Genomic DNA, 6961 nt, shown 5'->3' on the forward strand with positions numbered 1-6961 from the left:
AAGCTTTTGAGACACATCTCTTTTGTTGAAGTTATTCAGATCAAAAATCATTTTCAAAAATATAACCAACACTCCTTCAAATTCTTGGGAAAATTTTCAATAGCACCTCCCCAAAAATTGGAGTTTACCACCCGTCACGGGTTCCCTCAAACCAATCTCAGTACCGCATCAATATTGCAATTTAAAGGTCTCCAAACGATATCTCTGAAACCGATCATTACAAATCTTGATCAAAATCCAAGGTCACCATGACCAAACATCGTAGCACTCATCTCTTGAACACAACAACTTGCACTCAATCATCATCTAAATCCGACTATGCATCAATGATAATTTTCTCATCCATTTCAGAACCATTAAGGCTCACCGCCGCAATTAATTCCAATTATCGAGAATCAGTATCCGTATAAGCTCACTAAACTTTTAAGTACTCAAAGCATAAAGCATTTTTAATCATATCCCATTTTTTCTTATTATTACCATACTATGCTAACGCTTTTAGCAAGCTTCCGCTATGCCACTTTGATTTCTCGTCAAGTATTAGCTCCATCACTTATTTCCTCAAGTACTCAACCACAACTTAGCATGACTGGCATTTCAAATCAACGTTTCCAAATCCATTATTTAGGACCATCCCTTATCTATTTAAATCAAAGGAACTAAAAGTCACAGGTTCAATCCGTTTTACCAAAAATTTAGAATTCAACCAACTTCATAACAAACACAACACATCATTCTCAACAGAAAATCATTTACATCATAGGCATTTATCCATTTGTATCAAGGTAAATCCTTACTCGGACCATCCGGTTTGCTTCTCAGTCTAATATTAAGTTCGACAGTCCCAGTTCTACTGTACAGGCGGTATTATAAAAGCATGCACTGTCCTTTAAGCTTGATGATAATAATTACCTCAATCTTACTGTCGCAATCGGCCCGTATCTTGACTCCTTCCTTGTTGGCAATTTCTTGATACATGCTCTGGTAACCCGCACTTGTAACATACACCTAACCCCAATCGGCACGGCCTATTTGGGTGATGACTTCCACACCTCTGACAGCTCAAAACATCAGAAGTAGCCGCTGCCCATTTTCCCTTACCGTTTCTTTGGGACTCCTCACTCGTCGCAAAGTCATTTCGCCTTTGAGGAGAACGTTGTGGGTATCCTCTTCTCTTAAACTCTCGACCCCTTGTTGGGTATTCTTGATTGTGCTCCCTGCGGTGGGACTCCCAACGGTCATTCTTCGCCTCAACAGCCTTCCTCACACATTCTTCAGCAATACGGCTCTTGTTCACAAGTTCGGAGAAGACCCTAATCTCCATCGGTCCAACGGAGCTCAGGATTTCACTTCGAAGTCCTCCCTCATACTTAATACACTTCCATTCCTCGGAGTCTTCTGGAGCTCCCTGACACATGCGGGAAAACCTGAATAGCTCCTCGAACTTGTCTGTATACTCAGATACGGACATAGCACCTTGCTTTAGCTGCAGTAACTCCAATTCCTTGGCTGTTCTGGCGGAATTCGGAAAGTACTTCTTGTAGAATTCCACCTGGAAGGCATCCCAAGTGATAGGATCATTTCCCTGTTACAGGAGACGTCGAGCCCCTTGCCACCAATGCGATGCTTCCCCCGTGAACAGATAGGTAGCAAATTCAACACGCTGCTCTTCAGGCACTAACTGCGCTTGCAGTGCTCGCTCCATGGCCTGAAACCAAGTATCAGCTTCAGTCGGATTGGTGGTTCCCTTGAACTTAGGTGGATTAACCTTTAAGAAAGTTGCCAGTGTCATCGGGCCCTGAGCTTCCCTTCCGCCATTGCCATTATTGTTTATCTGTTGCCCAAGAGCCTCCGCAGTGGCTTGCATAGCAGCAGCCATATTCTCCAACGCCGCCATAAGGTTTACCGGGTTATTCGAGTTGATTTCCGGTTCCTGTGTACTAGTACGATCTCTCTCACGTCCCTGACTGGGTCCACGAGGCGCCATCTGGTTCCTATACACACCAAACAATCGATATCAAGTTGATCAGTCTCAATATCGGTAGTATAGTGCTTCAAAGTACCAAAGGTACACTCATGGACTTCATGCTAGATGTATCGGTTAGATACCCTAACTAGCACAGGCACAGACTCAGAGTATGCATTGAAGCATAAGCAGTTCCATCCCTCAGGCTCACGAGGACGAACTGCTCTGATACCATAATGTAACACCCAAATATTCAAATCCTTATGCTCGAGTCATAAGTCAATGATATTACGGTGGTACGACTCTCAGGTGGATTTTAATATATAAATATAGTTAATTTCGAAAGGAGTATTAATCGAGAAGCCTGAAAAGAGTAGAAATAAAATCGCGAAGACGTATCACTCACGTTTCGACAACGAAAAGTTAAACTGTGAAGCCGAAAGCGATAAACGGACAAGGCATAAAGGAGATTAAGAGATAGATAACGGATAGATATATATAACATAAGTAATAGCCACTAGTCGCGACCCGCGAAGTTTAGGCCGGCTAGGGTACAGTATGAAAGTAGCTGACAACAGTACATCCTAATCTCTCCCAAAGGAATCATAAGAGCCTCTATAGGCAAGTTCCAAAAGAGTTCAACACGTAATATAATCTTTTCAAAACAAAGGTGGAGAGATTCTAAGCAAAACACAAAATAGAGAAAATAAATATCTTCGCCGTCTCTCAGACGAACCGCAGCTCACTTCTGAGCACCTGAACCTGTATCTGAAAAACAAGAGATATATACGGAATGAGAACCCCGGGCCCATGGGTTCCCAGTACGGTAAAAGTGCCAAATAAATACAATGCACTGCAATAAAAACTCACCAAGCATCCTAAACTCCTTTTCACCAAGTATCCAGCCTAGATTCTCACTAATCCATAAATAGGCATCTGACGTAAGGGGATACTAAATCTAGTTCATATTGCACATGTTTCCCAATTCGCTGATTCTTCCACGAATCAGACTCAGAATCATAAGCAAAACCATTACCAGTTGTTCTGCCTCAGCAACTCTATTTCAATACATCATACCCTCGCCTGGAGCTAGTGAAATCACATCACTGCGTCTACCCAGGGGGCTCAAATGATCTCATTCAAAAATCATCATCATTATGCAATCGCATTATCAATTCATCTCATCAAGAACAGCCCCCAACATCCACCGACACCATCATGAGGGATCTCTCAGTTGTACAAACACAAGCAATACAGACAAGTAATACACAAATAAGGTACAAGTAGAACAAGTAGCATGTAATCAGGTAACATAGCATATATGATATAGAAGTCCAAAACAAATAGGCAAACCCAAACAATTCAAACATATGCAAATGATGTATGCCTGCCCTATGGCTGATGATATCATCTGTCGGTTATATAGCCAACCCGACACGTCCTGGTAGCTAACCATGGACAGAAACACCCCTTGCGGAGCAAGTAGGTTTGAGCTACAACCCCCTTGCTACTACCCGCTCAGCCCAGAGCCAGTGGAACAACCACTACTGCGGCTACTACCTAGGCAGGTGTTTAACAGCTCAACCTGGAGCCAGTGGAACAACCACTACTACGGCTACTACCCAGGCGTCACAATCTCTGACCTGGAGCAAGTGGGACGAACCACAACCCTTGCTACTGCCCAGGTATCTTAAGCATTAACTCGGAGCAAGTGGGACGAACCACAACCCTTGCTACTGCCCAGGTATCTCAAAAGCATTGACCCGGAGCAAGCGGGACGAACCACAACCCTTGCTACTGCCCAGGTATCTTAAGCATTAACCCGGAGCAAGTGGGACGAACCACAACCCTTGCTACTGCCCAGGTATCTTAAGCATATATTAATTCAATCTCAATTCAAATTATCAATCCTCATTGTTATCAAATCTCAAACATTAACCTGGAGCAAGTGGGACGAACCCCAACCCTTACTACTACCCAGGTATCAGAGTTACATTCATTCAAAACTCCATAATTAACTCATTTATCATAAACATCCCTTTTCGTCTCATACCCGGAGCAAGTGGACAACGCCACTGCCTACTACCCGGGGTTACACATCACATTTCAACATTTTCCATTATTATCCATTCAACACATTCATTCATTAATCATATATGCATTTATACTCAGCCATAATCAATAATGGCTTTGCCGTGACCCGGCAATAACTCAGCCATCCGGCTCATGGTTCAATCAAGAACCAGCCATTTATCAATAGATATAGCCCTTCGGCTCATGGCATACACGGTACTCCTACCGTCATCCTCCATATCTCATATAATCACCGTTGATCGCCATTGATCATAACCTTTCCCCTTGCTTCACTCGCAAGTTACCACATCCCCTAGTTCCTTTCTCATTACTAAGCATATCATAATGACTTAATACATAAGGGGTGAGATCGGAGGCTTAAAAGTATGAGATTTGGCTTTTAAAACTCAAGTATCAACTTTGGCATGAAAACAGGGCCACGCGTACGCGTACTCCACGCGCACGCGTGGATGGCCACAAAACTCATCGGCGCATACGCGCCATTTACGCGGACGCACGGATTGAAAAATAGACAACGACGCGTACGCGTCAGCCACGCGTACGCGTGGGTACACTTGCGCCCCAAGCACAAGACTGGCACAACTCTGGCACAACTCTCGGGAAAATGGCTGGGCAATGGGTGCAGCGCATCGACGCGCACGCGCAGACCACGCGCACGCGTGGATGGTGCCTTCTCGAAGAACGACGCGTACGCGCCAAGTGCGCCTACGCGTGGAGGGTCATTCTGCTAAAAATTTTCTAAGTTAAAAGCTGCAGAATTCACAAATTCAACCCCCAATCTTCCGACGGACATAACTTCCTCATTTTAAATCGTTTTTCACCCGTTCTTCGAACGGCATGGACATCCCGGAACCAATTTCATTTCTAAACAGATTTGGCACAAAACAGAGATCCGTAGTCCAAGTTATGTCCAGTCAAAGTATGCCCAAAAACCATGTTTTCATATAAAACCACAAAGTGCCATTTTCAAAACAAGCCATTTTCAACTCTTTTCAAAATCAACCAAAACATGCCAAATTCAACCCTTTTTGAAAACAATCAAAATGTGCCAAAATTAACATCAAGCCATCCTCAACTCACACATTGACACTTTACCAAAGGTCACAAAACCGCCATATAACCATCTTTACCCCTTTCAAACAAATGGCTAAATTACAAACATATCAACATGTCATACATCCTTCCTCATCCCAATTTCCAACTATACTATTTCCAATCAACCATCATTATACATAACCAATATCATACTCACTATCACGAGGTTTCACCCCCAAATCAACCTTAATCATTTCTCAAGCATATATCACAACATACATATCTCTCATGCATTATCATACCATCAAGGCATCAATAATCATACTCACATATGTGACCACATAATATATCTCAACCAAAATCAAACATACCTCATCTATACTATTTCACCCAAAATTACCAATTTCCGCACTTCAACTCCTCAAACCTCATTATCCAATAACCAACCCAATCATTCATATATTCATTATATGAAATTCATCCAATCACTTGTGTCATCATACAATACACATATCAACTTACCTCCCTTACCTCTTCCCGGCCTCCGGCCCAAAATTTACGGCCTCCGGCCCAATTTCACAATTTAAATGCATAAACCACAAATTAATACTCATTACCCAATACATCAAATTTTCAATACACCAAGCATACAAGGCCACACAATTCTCAACCCAATCATCAATTCACATTACATACCAACTATGCATATTAGCATCAACCATTTACACAATCCAAACTTAATCCTAGGGGCATCTAGCCTAGGAATTCTCATCACACCACACGGTACTTAAATGAAATTTAAACCGTACCTCTTGTAGCCAAATCAATTGAGTCTCTTCTTTAGAAGTCTCCACCAACCTTAGCCCCAAGCCTCACCAAAGCTCCTCAAGCAACACCAATCTCCCAATTGTGCACCAAGATCATCAAATACACTAACATAACCAATATCACATACATACATCAACCTAGGGCTCATAAAGATGATAAATCACAAGGGTTTGAACACTTCTTACCTCAGCCCATATGAAGTAGGGATAGAACCCACTTAGAATCCATGTTGGAGTATCCCTAAATACCCAAAATCACAAGATTTCAACACTAACTTCCCAAAAACGTGTAACAGTGGGGAATTTCGAAAACTGGGCAGAGATGAATGGAATACTCACACAAAACTTAGTTAGAATTGTAGAGGATGAGAAGAGCGACGCGTGGCCACAAACGGCTCGTCAATCGGAGCTCCGTAGCTCAAGTTATGGTGGTTTGAAGATCAAAGAGAGTTAGGTTTTCTCTCTTCTCTTCTCTCTTCTTAATTCAGCGCCCCAACCTCTCTTTTAGGGTAAAAATGAGCTGAAATGCTCATAACTAATGTTTATATATGTTGGGTCTTGGGCCCACTTAGGCCCAATTCACTTATTTTTGTCCGTTGGCCCAATCTTGGACCAAAACCTTTAACGTTAGCGCTCTAAATCGCACTTCAAATATTTCTACCTCCCCTAATTATAATTCCTCATTTCTTAATCTTATTTACTCATAATCAACTTTCTCAGCTGCAGTACCAGACAGGTCTCAGCTGGTACTGCGGTCAAAATTCCATTGCGCACTTTTACGCAGAAAACTATGTCTTCCGACTCGAAAAAATTCACTGAATCCAAATATCATATTGAAATCATCAAATTCCAATTGCCAAATCTTCCAACCATATTCGCTCGTACTTACTCATTATTTAATTAATTTCGATTAGACCGGGTATTACAAAAGATATGGTGGACAACCTTGTAACTACCAGCAAGCCCCACCCCGTGCCTATAGACCATCCTCTCAACATGACCTCGAACCACCACACTCACAAGCTTCTTTTCGCCATTC

The sequence above is a fragment of the Arachis hypogaea genome, chromosome 4, assembly GCF_003086295.3.
Source record: "Arachis hypogaea cultivar Tifrunner chromosome 4, arahy.Tifrunner.gnm2.J5K5, whole genome shotgun sequence".
In the NCBI taxonomy this organism is placed as follows: Eukaryota; Viridiplantae; Streptophyta; class Magnoliopsida; order Fabales; family Fabaceae; genus Arachis; species Arachis hypogaea.